The sequence below is a fragment of the Cibotium barometz genome, chromosome 58 (genome assembly GCF_041138505.1).
Source record: "Cibotium barometz isolate CiBa-2024 chromosome 58, ASM4113850v1, whole genome shotgun sequence".
In the NCBI taxonomy this organism is placed as follows: domain Eukaryota; kingdom Viridiplantae; phylum Streptophyta; class Polypodiopsida; order Cyatheales; family Cibotiaceae; genus Cibotium; species Cibotium barometz.
In genome coordinates, this window is record NC_141103.1 from 32498315 (window position 1) to 32515691 (window position 17377).

Here is a 17377-nt window from a genome sequence, read left to right on the forward strand (position 1 = left end):
AGCCAAGGAAGCCGCCTATGAGTGAAGTGCGAGGCCCCGAGTGAGAGGCTTTGCCTTATACAAGAAGTGCTACTTCCGCTGCTTTCTAGCACCCCTCAATTCGTTGCGCAGAGGGTGCATGGATCTTTCAAAGAGGAAATATGGTGATAATTGATTTTGTAAATCCCATGAGGTTGTATGCATAAATATTTTATTCAAAAAGAGGAACATTGAGCATATTTTATTTTGGAAAATTTGAGAAAAGCATGGGAAAATACTCATAGGAATGCATCGAGAAAACATGGAAAAATTTTAATCAGAAAAAGGAATCATGAACATATTTAACTTCTGGAATTATGAAGTATATGTCTAGATACTTGAAAAATAGAATCTTGGGTACATTCTGAACGAGAAAAGGATTTTCTAGAAAAAGACCAGAAACATGCGTAGTTGGATGAACATAAATAATTGTGAGAATGACTTATTCCTAGATTCCTTGGGAAAGGACTCTTGAATTTTTAAAAGGATCTAGGATCCAAAAGTGAATAGAAATTTAGACTTAATTGAATTGAGTCGAGAAAAATTTACCTTTAACTCAGCCAAGTAATTGGCCATGACTTATAAAGTTCTGTTAGTATAAAAAGTAGAGTAATTGTACTTTTAACTTGGTTGATTGTGGAACAAAAATTCTGATAGCTAGATCAAGGAAAGTTAATAATCAAACCTCATTCGCTCAAAGCGAAAAGAGACCATCTTGTTTGTAGAAATCAGATTCATGTGTGGAATGATGTGGGTGATGTGTGGATTGATATCAAGTGATGTGTGGAAGGATGTGTCAAGTGATGTGGGTTGGTGTGGATTGATGTGAAGTGATGTGTGGGATGTGTGGAATGATGTGGAGTGATGAGAAGTGATGTGTGGGATGTGTGGATTGATGTGGATTGATGAGTGGAGTGATGTAGATTGATGTGGATTGATGAGATTGATATGTGGAGTAATATGGATTGATGTGTGGAGTAATGTGGATTGACGTGTGGAGTAATGTGGATTGACGTGGATGTCTTGTGGATTGATGTGGTTGATGTGAATGAATGTGGAAATGATGTGGGTGATGTGAATGAATGTGGAAATGATGTAGGATCATGTGAATGAATGTGGAATGATGTAAATTGATGTGAAATGATGTGATGTGAGTTGATGTGAAAAAATGTGGAATAATGAGAAATGATGTGGAATGATGAGAAATGATGAGGAATGATGTGAAATGATGAGGAATGATGGGAATTTTGTTTGGAAACTGTATTTGTAAGTGAAACCTATTTTTAAAAGATTGTTTTACATCAAGAATGTTGGGGGCAGCATTTTGACTATCTTATGGAATGAGGTCGTGGGGGACCTAAGTTGAAAATGTTGCAACAGCTAACTGAGAGTAAAAGAAGGACGTCTCACATGGCAAGATCGGTCGAGGTCTTGACCAGCCTCGGTTCGGTTAAAATGGTAAGCTTTTGGTACGGTGGATGAGGGGCCAAGGAAGCGGTCTATGGCTGAAGCGCTAGGTCACCTGCGAAGGAGCCTAGAGGGTACTGACCATACGGTGCTCGGGCTCGCCCAGGATATGCATGGGTCAAGGATGAAAATGAGTTGGAGTTGTTTTCTAGCCTTCCTAGTTTTCAAGGGATGAGTTCATAACTCTTTTAAATAGATCTTGTTGGTTGATCTAGCTGATCTTCAACGAAGAGTCCATATGGATTTTATGAGATTATACTCCTAGGTACTATAGGCTAGAAACTATTTAAAAGGCCCCTAAGTGACCAGGTGGTGAGGGTTATGGTTGCCAGTGATGCCATAGGTACGCTGAGGAAGGAATGAATGGAATACTTGATTATATTCGTGGGTACTATGGGCTAGGAACTATCGAAAAGGCCCCTGAGTGAAGTACTAGGTGAGCCTTGAGGGACTGACCAGGTGGTGAGCATTCTGGTTGCCGATGATGCCATAGGTCCGCCGAGGAAGGAGTGAGTGGAATTTGGATTTTATGGTTGGAAAGTGGAAAAGTTGGAATTGGACCCTGGAAATGGAATACTGAGGATTATGATAAAAACACTGTGGTTTTATTGTGCAATGCTCTTTTGGAAATAGGTGAATGTAAGAAAAGGTAATTTCATATTGGGTGCGTAAGTGGTGTGTCTATTTAAATTTTGCATGAGTGCCAGCTAGGTGGCCTGGGAACTCTTTTCCTTGGTACCCGGGACAAAACATAACCAAATGTTTATAATGGATCCTCTCAGTACAATGGTTGGGTGGTTGGCTAACCCATGGGATTGGATGGGGTTAGGCTAGATCGATGGATTCCTATAATAAAATTCAATTCTATTCAAGTTACGATAGTCGAAGTAAGTCACAGGATAATCCTTGTTCTATGGAAAAGAATCAATGGCTGTGCCGCTTTTGATGGGAAAAAAAGTGTTGGTCTCTATGAACCAAGTGCAAGTTTCTCCCTTGAATTGGCCATGCGACCCGCGGGTTTGGCTAGAATCCAAAGGATAGTTAAGGCTCTTGACTACATTAGAAGATTTTTCCTGGGGGAATCGACTATGCTTTCTCGAGGAGGAATGTTTTTTTCGAGTTTGATTTTGCCGAACCCTGTGCATGAGGTTGCTATTTCCAGTGCCAGCACTCCAGAGTTCGATGTGCAGAGAGGGCAGGGATCTTGCAGCTACTACTGGTACGAGAGCAATTTGGTTGAAGTTGATAAACCAAGAAGCAAGAAATGTCCAAAAAGTTATGAGTTAATAGTGAAAAACTGTAATTGTGTGTTAAAACTGGTATGAATTGGTATTCTAAGTAGAAATTCATAAATTGGGAATTGGGTTTTTAGATAGAAGTACCACAATTGTGTTGAATTCGCGACTTGCTTGAGGCCTAGATATGATGGCATTTACCTTCTAGAACCAAGGACCGTGACCACCCATATATACTGTGGGTATAACTGCAGATCTATATTGACAATATATACGAGTGAATCTAAGACCTTGAAGTCATGAGCAAAAATGCTATCCTAGATGATGATTTTTCGAATGCTGGTTGATATGATTTTAGAATTCTGGTTGAAAATTAATGAATTGATTTGGATTCTGATTGATGATGATTTTTTGAATTCTGGTTGAAAGTAGATGAGTTAAATAAGTTATGATGATAATGAGTGGATAAAATTCCAGTAATGATGTTAGTAACTTGGAAGAGTATAAAGACTTTCAGCAGATCACTATGAGATAGTGGATTGTGCTTTTGACAGATTGTTAGCAGAAGCTTGACCTTTGGCCCAGTTGACCCAATTGTGGAATGACGAATCGAGAACCTGTATAATTGAAATTCCCATGGGGAATGTCCAGAATACTGATTTGATGGACCATTATTGTGTTAAGGATATGAATGAACTATTTTCTGTTAATGAGTTATGTATGTTTCTTCTTATAGAAGACATCTTTATCCCAAGATTTTGAGAGGGTTGAAAAAACTTTAAGGAACCCCATAATCAGTTGGATCTAAAGTTTAACTCCTTTTGAATTTAAATTATAAATACAGTGTTCTTTTCACCTGAGCCTCTTGGTTAATTTCAAAAAACGGACTTGACAAAGAAAAGAAAGAGCCCCACACCCCATTTAGCCGCACAGCAAGAGCCAGCACAATAGCTGATGTAGTGGAGGAAGAAAGAGGACAAATAGATTTATGTCACCATTGATGAGATCAAGTATAAAATCTTCAGCTCCCTGTGAGAAATTTGATTTTTGGAATTAAGTACCACCGTGGGAGTAAGAATACGATTTTACCGAGATTATCCTGGTGGGCTACGAGATGAGGACATCTCGCGTTTTTTAAGTGAGGTAGGATGTAAGATTCTTCCCTCCAGCTTTTGAGATGTAAAGGTATAGGAATCTCCCCTTCAGTCTCTTGTAATCATCCCCCCTTCAGAAATAAAAAAAGATATTGTTTATCCTTGTTTTTGGTCTAGAGAGAGAAACTATTCTAGAGAGAGATAATACAGTTTTGAAATATTTTTGGATAAGTATTTTCTTCCAGTCAATAGGAAGTGATCCCCTGAAACACAATTTTAAAAAGAGTTTTCCAATGTGCATTAGAAATTAATTGAAATGTGCATTAGACACCTTAGCCTAAGGGTACCTATTTTTTAAAAATTATGGATTAAGGTCCAAACAGTGTTCTAATGGGACTATATAATTAATCCAAGTGTTTAAATAAGAAAAATACAATAATAAAAGAAAATCCCCGAAAAATGAGTAAATTCTCACATAAGATGAAGAGTTGACTAGTACTGGTACTTAATAGTAAAAAAAATGGGAATTTCGACACCTTAGGAGAAAGAGTGTAGCTCATGAAGGAGGCTCCTAGAATCCATCATTACCCCAAATTTTTAATCAAAAAAACGACATATTTCATTTCACCTCTTTCAAACTAGATCAAAAAAGCTAGCCTAACTAGTCCAAAACTTGTCCGAAATGGATCAAATTGAGTCTAGAAGCCTCTATATCCCAGTTGGAGTTTGACACCTTAGGAGGGTGAGTGGAGCTCATGAAGGAGTCTCCTAGAATCTCCATCATTACCCCAAATTTTTAATTAAAAAAACGACATATTTCATCTCACCTCTTTCAAACTAGATCAAAAAAGCTGGCCTAACTAGTCCAAAACTTGTCCAAAATGGATCAAATTGAGACTGGAAGCCTCTATATCCCAGTTGGACTTGGTTGGTGGCCTCCCTCACCTATAAAATACCCACATTCCTTTGTATTCTCATCTTAGTGTATTTACATGCTAGCGTAATTTTTAATTTAGTATATTTTCTTCTTCCCTCTTCATTGGCCCTCCATTGTATTCTCATCTTAGTGTATTTACATGCTAGCGTAATTTTCAATTTAGTATATTTTCTTCTTCCCTCTTCATTGGCCCTCCATTGTGAAGCTTTGATGTTTCACTAAACCTCTTCTTCTCTTGAGGAATACCCTCTTTTCTTGGTGGCCAAGCCTCTTCCTTGAGGGATACACAATTCTTTCGAGGTAAAGAATCAAGCAAACCAAGCGTAAACCTAAATAATGAAGTTTGGTCACTTTTTGACCATTTTTAGGTCAGTTTAGCTTACTTTTTGGATCTAGTTGAAACAAGAGAGAGGAGAGATAAAATATCTCATTATTTGTGAGTTTAAAACTCATCCATAGATGTCAAATAGGCGTCTCCTTCATGAGGGGACTTCCCCACACTGAGAGGTGTCAAAAATGCATCATTTCCTCTTAATATCTTTTCTTTTTTAACTAATAAGCTTGTCGTTAGTCAACTCTTCATCTTATATGAGTATTTACTCATTTTTGGGGGATTTTCTTTTATTCTTCAATTTATCACCTCCCTACATTTGTATTAATCTTATTGGTCCATAGGAACCTTAATCCAAAAGTTTCAAAAAATCTCGACCCTCAGGGGATAAGGTCCTTTTTACCTATTTTCAATTAATTCCAGTTGCACATTGGAAAGTTCTTTTTGAATTTCTGTTTCAGGCGAAACCATTTTAAACACTAGGAGGATTTTTATATCCAAAATTATCTCAATTTTGAGTTACCTCCCTCTAGACATTTTCTCTCTCTAGGCAAAAACAGGGTAAAACATGATCTTTCTTTTATTTCAGAGAGGGAAATAATTATAAGATCAAAAGGGGAGGTTCTTAAATCTATACACCTCAAAGCTGGAGGGCGGAATCTTACATCCTACCCCACTTAAAAAATGTGAGATGTCCTCATCTCGCAAAATTAGCGGCAAAATTAGCGGATAACTCTTTTCCTTAAGATCCAACTGATTGTGGGGTTCCTTATAGTCTGGTGAACCCAACAGAATCTTGGGATAAAGATCCCTTATATAGAACTCATCATTAGATTACAAATCACTCAGATTATAACATTCGAATCCTTATCACAATAATGGTCCATTAGACCGAACTTTCTATCTGAACAGTCCTCCATGGAAATTTTCAATTATACAGATTTTTAATTTGACATCCCTTAACTTGATCCACTAGGTCAAGAGATAACAATAGCAATCTGCCAGCACAATCCACTAATCTCATAGTGATTTGACATCCCTTAACTTGATCCACTAGGTCAAGAGATAACAATAGCAATCTGCCAGCACAATCCACTAATCTCATAGTGATTTGCTGAAGTCGTTATCGTCATTCGAGTTACGAATATCAACACAGGGACTCGTCCCATTCATCCTCATTGTGGTTTTGCTCAGTTTATCGCTTTTCAATCAAAAATTCAAGAATCATCATTTTTTCAATCAGAATTCAATTCAACTCATCAGTTCTCAACAATCAGAATTTTAAAATCATATCAACCACATTCACATTCATCATCTGGATAGCATTTTAGCTTATAATTTCAAGATCTTAGATTTACTCGTATATACTGCCAGTAAAGAGCTACAGTTACACCCCAGGTATATACGGGTAGTCACGGTCCTTGGAACTATAAGGTAAATACCATCATGTGTAGGCCTCAAGCAAGTCAAGGATTCCATATAATTGCAGTACTTCCATCTGAAGACCCAATTATCAATTTAGAAATTTCATTTTGAATATCAATTTATATAAATTTTATCACGCAATTACAAGCTTTTACTACTTCTTCATAAAATTTTGACATTTTTGGCATCTCGGTTGATCCTCATTAGCCAATTTGCTCTGATACGAGTTGTAAGATCCCTGTCCCCACCGCACAACGAATTTAGGGGTGCTAGCAGCGGAAGTAGCACTTCTTGCACGGGGTAGGGTCCCACACTCAGGGGTCTCGCCCATGGATATTTGGACAAGAGACTAATCCATCGGTTCTTCCAAAACCGAACTCGAAAAAACTTCCCTTGCTCGACAATTCCTCCAAGATAAATTTTTCTCTAACGTAGTCAAAAGCCTTAACTAACTAAACTGATCTGATCGAACCTGTAAGTCCCATAATCAGATTTAAAAAAAGATTGCACTTGGATCATAGAGACCAACGCTTTTTTTCTGATTGAGAGGCATAGCCGTTGATTCTTTTCCATAGAATAATTGTTATCTAGGATTTACTTCATCTATCGTACCATAACAGAATTGAGTCTCAATTTAGGGATCCATCAGTCCAACCATTGTAGTGATGGGATCCAATTAAGAATTTGGTTAGGTTTTGTCCCAGGTACCAAAGAAAAGAGTCCCCAAGTCCCCCTAGCCGGATATTCATGCAAACTTAAAACTAGTCACACCACTTACACACCCAATATGAAATTGCCTTTTTCACAGAATGAGCTATCTTTAAAATAATCATTTAATGAAACCATTGTGTCACTGATCATAATCCTCAAAATCTTGGTTAAATCTTTATTTCCAATCATTCCTTCATCGGTGTACCTATGGCATCATTGGCAACCATAACGCTCACCACCTATCCACCCAGGGGCCTTTTCGATAGTTCCATTGAAGATCAGCAAGATCAACCAACGGATCCATATAAAAGAGCCATGGACTCATCCGTTGAGGACCAGCAAGGTCGATCAACCAGATCCATGCCCGAATTAAGAAAACAACTCTTACTCCTTGTTCTAATATTTTCCACGATGCACGTGTCGTTAGCGACCCCATAGAGCCCGAGCACCATATGGTCAGCACCCTCTAGGAACCTTCGCAGGTGACCTAGAGTTACACTCATAGGCCGCTTCCTTGGTCCCTCATCCACCGTACCGGAAGCTCACCATTTTAATTGAACCGAGGCTCGTCAAGACCTCAGCCGACCTTGCTATGCGAGACGTCCTCTAATGACTCTCCATTAGCTGTTGCAACTTTATTAGATTAGGTCTCCATGACCTCATTCACAAGACGGTCAAAATGCTTCTCCAGCATTCTTGACATAAAACAGTCATTGAAAAACAGTTCAAAAATACAGTTTCTATAACGAACTCTCCTCATTCCACATTGCTCGACATCAAACCACATTAATTAATTTCACAACCATTTCATAAGTACTAGTCTCATCTAATCTCATCATTTTCATCTCAGATCATCTTTCCTCAATTTAACCTCATCAGATCTCATCCACTCACATCTATCCATATTCACATCACATTCATTCACATCTCATCCTTTCAGACCAGATCACATTCACTCACTTCTCTTCCATTGAGACCACATCACATTCACTCGCATCACATCCATTTACTCGCATCACATCCATTCAGACCACATCACATTCACTCGCATCACATCTCATTCATTTTACCTCACATCTCATTCATTCACATCTATCCCGATTCACATCCACTCGCATCACATCTCATTCATTCACATCTATCCCGATTCACATCCCATCCCATCACATTCATTCATATCCATCACATTCATTCTCATCACCATTATATCATATCACTTCTATCCACATCATATCTCATTCATACACATCTCATCTCATTCATCCACATCCATCCAATCTTTCACATGTAGGACTACTCGCATCTATCCATACATTCATATCTATCACTTCACATCTACATATATTCACGTCACATCACATCTCTTACATCATGTGCATCAAATTCTTTCACATACACATCTATATCCATTCTTTACATACACTTTCACATCCATTCTTCTCATACATATCCTTATCCATTCTTTCACATACTCATTCACATCCATCTCACATACACATTCACATACATTCGCTCACATCCCATATCATTCATTTTCACATGACATCACATCACATCTCATCTATTCATTCATACATTCGCTCACATCCCACATCATTCATACATTCGCTCACATCCCTTATCATTTATTTACATTCTGATTCACATGACATCACATCTCGTCTATTCATTCATCATCTATCTGATTCACATCTTATCTGATCGCATCTATTCACCTCTATTCACCTCTATTCACATCACATCCATCCATCCATTCGCATCTATCTTGTTTACATCGCATCTATCCATCCAATCATCATCTATCTAATTCACATCTTATCTTATCACATCTATTCACCTCATATTCTCATCAGTTCTATTCACATCACATCTATCCAATCATCTATCTGATTCACATCTTATCTCATCACTTCATCACATCTATTCACCTCATATTCTCATCACTTCTATTCACATCACATCCATCCAATCATCTATTTGATTCACATCTTATCTCATCACATCTGTTCACCTCATATTCTCATCACCTCTAATCACATCACATCTATCCAATCATCTATCTAATTCACATCTTATCTCATCACATCTATTCACCTCATATTCTCATCACTTTTATTCCCATCACATCCATCCAATCATGTATCTGATTCACATCTTATCTCATCACATCTATTCACCTCATATTCTCATCACTTCTATTCACATCACATCCATCCAATCATCTATCTGATTCACATCTTATCTCATCACATCTGTTCACCTCATATTCTGATCACCTCTAATCACATCACATCTATCTGATTCACATCTTATCCCATCACATCTATTCACCTCATATTCTCATCACTTTTATTCACATCACATTCATCCATCCATTCATTCCCATCTATCTAATTCACATCATATCCATCCATCCATTCATTCACATCTATCTAATTCACACCTTATCTCATCACATCTATTCATAGAATTTAAGAAAAATCTAATTTTTGATATAAAGATTCTCTACGCATCTATTTATGCATAATTTAAATTTAAGAAAAATAACTCTTTTGAAATAAAATTAAATCCTTTATGCATCTTTCTATGCATAAAGTCAATTTTAATGAGAATAACACTTTTGAAATAAAAATAATCCTTTTATGCATCTTTCTATGCAAAAGTTTAATTTTAAGAATGACACTTTTAAAAAAAAATCTTGTATGCATCTTTCTATGTAGAAATTCAATTTTAACAAGAATGACACTTTTGAAATAAAAATAAATCTTTTATGCATCTTTCTATGCAAAAATCTAATTTTAACGAGAATAACACTTTTGAAATAAAAATACATAATTCTATGCAAAAAATCAATTTTAACGAGAATGACACTTTTGAAATAAAAATAAATCTTTTATGCATCTTCCTATGCATAAATTCAATTTTAAAATGAGAATAACACTTTTGAAATAAAAATAAATCTTTTATGCATTCTTCCTATGCATAAATTCAATTTTAATGAGAATAACACTTTTGGAATAAAAATAAATTCTTTTATGCATCTTTCTATGCATAAAATCAAAATTAATGAAAATAACTCTTTTGAAATAAAAAATAAATTTCTTTATGCATCTTTCTATGCATAAATTCAAAATTAATGAGAATAACTCTTTTGAAATAAAAATAAATTCCTTTATGCATCTTTCTATGCATAAAATCAAAATTAATGAGAATAACTCTTTTGAAATAAAAATAAATTCCTTTATGCATCTTTCTATGCATAAAATCAAAATTAATGAGAATAATTCTTTTGAAATTAAAAAAAAAATCCTTTATGCATCTTTCTATACATAGAATGAAAATAACACTTTTAGAATACACAAACGGAGGGGATTACTCTTTTTGAATAACATAAAGATAAAACTTATTTCCAAAAAATTTAAGAAAAATTTACCATAACCTCCTTTGTATGGCTGACCATTTCTCAATTTTTACATTCTAAATCTACTGAGAATTTACCCCAAGATGAATTAAAACACTCTAATCTAATCAATTTTCACTTCTAAAGAGCAATCAATAGGAAAAGTTTAACTTATTTTGTTTGTTTTTCATTTTAGGATAAAGAAGGGTTGAAATTCTTAATGAAGAGAAGGGGGAAGCCTTTCCATCAAGGCATAACATCCAATTTCACATTAGAAAAAAACAAGAAATGAGAAAACCATAGAATAGAATTAAAAAAAGTAGAATTTCTAACTTACATGGAGTTTTGTGAGCTTTCCTTTAGCTTGAGGGATTGAGGGTTCTACTCTTGCTTGGATCAAGAGTGGCCACCAATTCTTTGTAGAGGAATTAGTCAAAAACAAGTGAATTATCAAAGAATTCAATGTTTTTGACTCTGGGAAGGAGTAGAGTAACAGTGCATAAAACACTATTAACCTTTACAAAGGGGGAGGCTTCTATTTATAGGAAAAAGTGAGCTTCTAACCAAGCAAACTGATTCTAGAATTTTCTAGATTAGTTTGGTCACTTTTTGACCATTTTTAGGTCAGTTTAGCTTACTTTTTGGATCTAGTTGAAACAGGAGAGAGGAGAGATAAAAATATCTCATTATTCATGAGTTTAAAACTCATCCACACATGTGAAATAGGTGCCTCCTTCATGAGGTGAATTCCCCACACATAGGTGTCAAAAATACATCATTTCCTCTAAATATCTCTTCTTTTTTAACTAATAACCTTGTCCTTAGTCAACTCTTCATATTATGTGAGTATTTACTCATTTTTTGGGGATTTTATTTTATTCTTCAAATTATCTCCTCCCTACATTTGGATTAATCTTATTGGTCCATAGGAACCTGAATCTAAAAGTTTCAAAAAATCTGGACCCTCAAGATAAGGTCCTTTTTACCTATTTTTAATTAATTCCAATTTACACATTGGAAAGTTCTTTTTGAATTTCTATTTTAGGGGAAACTATTTTAAACACTAGGAGGATTTTTATATCCAGAATTATCTCAATTTTGAATTACCTCCCTCTAGACATTTTCTCTCTCTAGGCCAAAACAAGATCTTTCTTTTATTTCAGAGAGAGGAATAATTATAAGATCAAAAGGGGAGGTTCTTACACATGTACACCTCAAAATTTAGAGGGGAGAATCTTACATTATCATTAGAAAATGAGCGTTTATTCATAAATTCAATTTTATGCTAAAAGAGAAACTTTGAGTATTCTCATTTTGTAAGAAATGTGGGAAAACTATGGCATAAGTTTTATCATTAGGAAATGAAATTACATCTAGTTGATCGGAGAGTCCATATGGATTTAATGAGATTATACTCCTAGGTACTATGGGCTGGGAACTATTAAAAAGGCCCCTGAGTGACCGGGTGGTGAGCATTCTGGTTTCCAATGATACTGTTGCGTGACGAGCTTATTTAGGGCTCTTGTAACGAGTTCCAAGTTGTAGATAAGTGTGGAAGTGGCTTGAGAATAATCCCACATGGGAAGTTTTGGGAGTTTTAGGAGTTTTAGTATAAAAAGTGGCTCATTTGAGAGCTTATGGACACATTGGGCTAAACTTATGCTTGAGCTCTCTTGAGACTAGCTCTCCCTCTTATTCATAGAGGTGCAAGCTCTTCTCTCTCCCCATCTACATTATTGTATGAGCAGTGCTCTTCTAATTCCATGCAATGATATGAGGTTTTTTCTCTCTTCTCATTTCTACTCTTTAGTGTGCATGCTAGGGAAGTAAGAGCTTGAGAATGAAGTATGCTTTGAGCTTGTGTATGCATTAGCTTAGCTTTCTTCTTGTATTGGATGCATGAATGAGTGAATGAGCAATGGCAAGATTGAACTTGTGTGTGTTAAGTCTATGTCAAGGTAGTAGTGTTCATAGCATTTTCTCTATTCATGGATAAGCTTTTGTGCACCGGTACGGGTTGAATCCCTAGCTCCGACGAAAGGGATGCAAATCCCATTGGATTGAGCTACACGTGGATCATGCTACTCTTGCTACAAGTGAGAGAGTTTTCCGTCTCTCCATTGGCGCCGCTGCCTGTCGCCCGGGGAGAAGACTCAAAACCGGTTGAGAAGCTTGCATTACTACCACTATTTCTTTTTGTTTTTAGGTTTAGGGTTAGCATGAGTGTGGAATCTTGGAGCTAGTGATTAGAAGAGAAAAAGTAGATTAGTACTTACTTGTGCGGTTGAGATCTACTCCCGCTAATGTTTTCTTATTCATGTATATGCTTTCCATGGTTGTTTTCATCGTTGTGTTCATTTTTTGTTCATAGATTAGAAACGACAATCTGAATAATACATTAAGCTCAATGCATTATGTGTGAGCTTATTTATTATACAGTAAACTTGTGCTTAAGGCAATATTATATAATGCATAATACACTACCCGCAGCAGTGGGCGCCTGGCTGTGAAGGTGGCCGAAAATAAAAGCAAGAGCGGCCGTAAGAAGGGTGTGGCGACGGCTGCAAACTGGCGAAGGCTGAAGAGAAAGTGACGTGCAAAGAAGGCGTAGGCCGTGTGGCTGAAGGCTGCACCTTAGGCGGTGGCTGGAACAGCTGAGGCGCCTACAGCCAGCAGCTGGTGAAGGACCAGTCGAGCCCGCCGAAGAGAAGGTGGGGAGGCGAAGGAAGCGGAGGCGAGAGGAGGCGAAGGTTGACAGCGGCTGGGTGCAGCAAACTAGGAGAAAGGTAAGCGAGGTGTAGAAGGTGAAGTGGCCGAAGAAGGTCAAGTGACGGCAGCAGAGCGAAGGAAGGGTGACTGTGGAAAGCGGCGAGAAGGCTGCTGGGAGGCGAAGCAGAGTGGAGGTTGACGGGCAGCTGTGAAAGGCGACAGCAGCTGCTGCAAGAGAAACAGAAGGCGAAGAGGTGCCAAATAAAGGAGAGAGCGTCAGCGAAGGCCAGAAAGAAGAAGCCAAGGTGGTGGCTGGCGGGGTCAGCTGGTTAGGCCTTGCGGCTGCAGCTGTAGAGTGGTCAACGAAGGCCGAAAGCATAAAACCGACGGCGGGGCCAGAAAAGAAGAAGGTTGGCAGAGGCGGAGAAGGGCGCCTGGCTGTGGAGGAAGCGAGGAGCTGAGGAAGCGACTGGAGATAAGGTGGTCCCGCAAGGAGACGTGCCAAGCAGGAGCCGGCGCACGATCCGGATGCGATAAGGAAGAAAAAGGTTAGTATTTTTTAAAATTTTTTATTTTTTATTTTTTATTTTTTTGTGAATTTTCATGTTCTTTGCAATAAAAAAGAAAAAAAGGACAATATGCCATTGCGGCCTATGTTAAACACACGTGCTTTTGCAAAATGGGGTATTGATTTTGTCGGTCCCATTAAACCTCCAGCTTGTCACACGCATGCCGAATATATTATAGTCGCTCGCAACTGACTATTTGACCAAATGGATAGAGGCAAATGCTACAGTTAAAAATGATGCCAGAACCACAGCCAAGTTCTTGTAGGAGTACGTGTTTACACGCTATGGCTTACCTATTGAAATCGTCAGTGATCAAGGTGTGCACTTTGTGAATGAGGTCATGGAGTTTTTGCTTCAAGAATTTATGGTAATTCACAAGCGTTCTGCACCCTATCATCCCCAGACCAATAGACAAGCTGAGAGTACTAACAAGATTCTCTGCACAGCACTCACAAAGATTGTTGAGGGACATAGGACTGATTGGGAGCAAAAGTTGCACTCAGTTCTTTGGGCATATAGGACAGCTAATAAAACATCTGTGGGCACAACCCCATTAGCTTGCTTTTGGGCTAGATGCAATTCTTCCCATTGAATTTCTTGTACCTACTCTACGAGTTGCTAAACAATTGGACTGGACTGGTCATGAGCTTCCACAACGCATTGATGAATTGGAAAAGCTTGATGAGACCCGCTTATTGGCGGTAATGGGGATGTATGCCGAGAAGAGGAGACAAAAGCAATGGTATGATAGAAATGTAACAACTGGCCGATTCAAAAAAGGGAACCTTGTGCTCTTGTACACACTTAAGAAGCATAAGAGAAAGCTCAAGAAACGTGGCCTAGGACCGTTTGTGATTAATGAGCTTACTCCAAGTGGTGCAGTGCGTTTAGAGACACTAGAAGGTGAGCAAATGCCTAACTTCATTAATGGAAGTCGTCTCAAGAAATACAATGAACCATTAACTGAAGCCATGCTTCAACAAATGCATGCTGCACACACACGAAAAGAAGCACATGACCTACTTAAACGTCAGGCCCAAGAAGAGGCTAAAGCTAGAGTTGCAAAAGCCAAGGAGCGTCGTAAGGCTTCTATGTTGGCCTTACAATTGGCTACTGATGATCAATTTGTCGATCCTTTCAATATTCAAGTGTGTCTTCATCTTCATGAGACTACCTACTTTGTCTCTGCCTTAATTGACTCTGGTGCAGATTATAATGTTCTCTCGTTTGACACATGGATAGGCTTGGGACAACCAACACTTGTGCACATTCCTATTGACTTACGAAGCTTCTCAGGTGAAGATAACCCTATAGAGGGAAAATGTGTCATTATGATGTCCATTCAGGATCACCAGATGTCAGCTCCCTTTTATGTGGCAAGTAAGTCCAAGGCACTGGTAGAGGCTGTTCTCGGTCGATCATGGTTAATTGCTACCAATTGTTCTTTAGATTGGAAGAATAGACAATACAAATTGCAAATTGATTCTGATTGCGTATTGGGATCTGCTACTCCACGAGCTTTATCATGTCAAAAGGGTGGTGTTTCTACCTTACACAACCCACTTTCAAAATCTGCTCTTGAAGCTCCAACACAAATGATGTGGATAATCGATGAGTCCTCAAGTGAGGGCCATGGCTGGCATGTTCCAACTACTCTAGTCACTGCTCAAAGAAGGCCAAGCAAGAAGGAATTATCAATTTGGCTACCCAAAGATGCATACAAACTTGTACCATCTAGCCTAGTTGCTAAGCTTCCTAAAAAGCACATCTTTTCCAAGCCTAAACCTCACGTTGTTACTCATTGGGTCCCAAAGCATGTTCTTAAAGCACAAGGCTATTATGAGGGTGCAACAGCAATTTGGCTTCCTAAATGCCATGGTTTGCTAGGGGTAAAAGAGTGTATCAATAAGATTCCAAAAGCCACCCTTGGTTTTCCATATCAGTGGGTGCAAAGGAAATCAACACAACCTCTTCAAGATAGGATAGGTGGTTGTGATAGCACCTACAAGTCTCCTTGTGTTGACCTTCCCAAAACATGTATTGAATCACCAGTTGTGCCAATTTCTCCTTGTTACACAATTCCACCATCAACTTGTGTACCTAAGACAAATCCAACTTTACATGAGTCTCCTCTGAGCATAGATTCTAGCACTTCAATGCCTAAATCCTCTTATCTTGCTCAAATTCCTCGACAATTGCTAACCTTTCCACCTCTTAAGAAGGACATACCCAAAACCAAAGGTAAGGCATTAATACTACAATTGAAGCTCTTTGGTAGATCAGTGTTTGAATAGTCTCACATTTACTAATGTGGTTCCTTATGCCTTTAGAGGATTGTGTTCTTTTTGAGATGATCTTATCTACAATGTTTTTGATTGGGATTGTAATGATGGATATGAGTGTATAAAGTTTGAAGTTTCTAAATTTCATTATTCTACGACCAGATACCTCCTGATGGATACTTGGCGAGATACATGTCCACCATGCATTGACCCTGATAGTACTCAACCTGAACATCACGGGGGTTATAGTGCTCCTCCTTTTCAAACTCATTCTAGGTACTTTTATGCTCCCTTAGGTGAAAATTGCTGTGGGCATCACTTTGTCACTTTATTCTATCAACAGCATCACCCATTTCCACATTGTCAAGAGTGTGCACGACTCGTATTAGGAGAAGCTTCACACATTTGTTGGCTATGCCGCTCTTACTTTCGACGATATGGCACGGGCTTAATGAAACAAATTGTGGGAATTACACCCCAACGCCATAACCTTCTTGATGTGAGAGTACCAGACCGAGGACCAAATCAACGTAGATTACCTGAGGAGGTTCAAGCATAACAATGGAGAGATACATGCATAAATGATTTGCAACCACCTATCTTGCAAGCCCTCCTTCCCCCAGACTCAACATGTCAATTTTGGATCACTATGAGTACCTATATTGAGCAGTTCCAAAATCGGAATTGTCTGCTTAACCTTCCCATAGAACCAATGCCATATTTTAGCGAGGAAGCACTCCTTTCTCTACCACCTTCTCCAGAGGCCGGTTTTTGTACAGGGTTGTCCTTGCATCCTGAAGTGATTGATACCATCTTTCCAACAGAAGTGGACACGGATCCACCACCAGTACAAGGGTAAGCTTATCAACTCCACAATAAGATCAACAAGCCAGGGCACTTTTCTCCCACTGGGTTTTTCCCCTCGGCTATATTTGGTGATTGGCACCAATAACAAATTTTATTCCTTTCTTTTCTTTTCTTGTTTGTTAATAAACATTTTGCAGAGATCTCAGCTAAACAAGAGCATACAAACACGCCCCAATAGTCCACCTATCGTGCACACAAATTAGGAAGGGGAGAGACATGCAATGCCTACAAAGAGCAAAGAGAAGCAATCTGCACAACATCAGCAAGGCATCACTGCAAACGCACAACATCAACGGGCACTACAACAGGTGTATTCAAATCATAATCTTTTG